A 1,804-nucleotide genomic window follows, 5' to 3' on the forward strand; every position below is an offset into this window, starting at 1 on the left:
CCCCGAACCCAGCTTAGTGAGCCTTGGCCCCAGCCAGCCTGCTCCTGGCCTGGCGGTGCCCACGGCTCCTCTCGGAGCACCAGGCCTGCCAGGCGGCTCGGTGTCCCCAGCGACCCTCGGGGTCTGGGCGGTTCTTGACCTCCCACGCCATGTCTGGTGGCCCCAGGAGGCAGAAGCCCTGCACACAGGGATGGGTGCTCTGCAGCACCATCTCAGTCCCATTCCCAAGCAGCCCCTGCGCGGAGGCGCCGCGTTCTCCCGCGCTCTCCCGGGCTCTCTCTGGGGGCCCAGGAGCTGTGTGGAGGGCAGGGACAGAGGGCAGAGTTCAAATGTTAGAACAGCCTGATGCCCAGACTCTGGCCCAGCAGGGGAAGGGGCACCAGCCCACCCAGTAGCAGGTCAGGGCCTCCAGTCCTGGAGGGGCGTCAGGCCCCCTGCAGACTTGGCCGGCTCCACTGCCAGGCAGCAGGGTCAGGGGGTGCAGCGGGGAGGTCTGGGTGGTCCCCTGTCCCTGCCCATCCAATTAACTGCCAGACACCCTGGGGGGAGCGCCCCGTTGGCCAGGAACAGCAGGGCAGGACCCACTGTCCCTCTCCAGTTCTCCCCCAATGCAGACCCCACAGGGCTCAGAAAGGAGCCTGCACACCCAGGAGGAAGATTCTAGAATAGGCTTTATTTTCTCTTTAAAAAAACAGGCCTGCCTCCAGTAGCTGGGGCTGCAGAGGCGCCTCCCACCCGGTTTGGAGCAGCCATGAATGGCCCGCCAGTCTGCTGAGCTTGAAAGCCTCCAGAGCACAGGAGGAAAAGGCCTCGGAGCCCCTTTGTTGGAAGGAGACTCCCTCACCCCGCTGGGCCTTTCTCTGACTCAGCTGGCTCTTCCTGCAGCCACAGACAGCCAGCCTCAAGGGGCTCAGGAAGCCCGCCCCCGGGCCGCACCCCCCTCCAGGCCCAGCCTGCAGCTCAGCTCCTGGGGTGACAGGCCCACCCAGGCTGGAGAATGCCAGCTCCTTCCCCTGGGCTGGGTTCAGGAGAGGAGGGGACCTGGGGTCCTCTGTGCTAGACCCCGCCCTAGCCTGGTGGGACCACCCCACCTCCACCCCGCATCCGCCAGGCCTGAGCTGCGAGGTCAGCCTGCACAGACAGGCTGGAGGTCTGAGCAGCCCTGGGCCATGCTCTGGGGCCAACTTGCCACAGCCAGCTGGGCTCAGGTGTGGCCACGTGACAGTGGGCACAGCGGCTCAAGGTAAAGGGGACTCACCCCTCCTCTCCAGGAATCTGGCGTCATGCAGCAAAGAGGACAGCCAGTGTGCAGCCCGGTGTGCGCCTGGCCTCAGCTCACCTCTCTCCCACGACCTCAGCATCGCTGGTCTATAAAACGGAGCGTGTGGAGGGCCAGGCGGCATGCAGGCTAAGGCACGGGGTCCCACGTGGCCGACTGAGGTTTTAGTCTGGGACCTGGTAGCTTAAAAACACACTGGGCACATGTCCGTGTGCGCCCAGAATCCCGAGAGGAAAAGGGACTGCGGTGTGGCGCCCCCCGCCCCCCGCCCCCACACACACCCTGTGGCATTCTTTCTAGAATAAAAGAAAATAAGAATAGTGCAGACACAGTGTGTGCTGGGTTGTGGTTCCCACATTGATGTTTCCCGCCCCACACGCTATTCCAGAACCTTCCAGTCTTATTTCTCCCTTGAGCCCGGGCAGCAGGAAGGCTGAGCCTGTGTGATAGGGGTGGGGGGTAGCGATGGGGGCTGGGTCACCCAGGCAGCATGGCCTCTGCCCACGCCTTCTCCTGGGACCCAGG

The sequence above is a fragment of the Tupaia chinensis genome, unplaced genomic scaffold (genome assembly GCF_000334495.1).
Source record: "Tupaia chinensis unplaced genomic scaffold, TupChi_1.0 Scaffold000355_1, whole genome shotgun sequence".
In the NCBI taxonomy this organism is placed as follows: domain Eukaryota; kingdom Metazoa; phylum Chordata; class Mammalia; order Scandentia; family Tupaiidae; genus Tupaia; species Tupaia belangeri.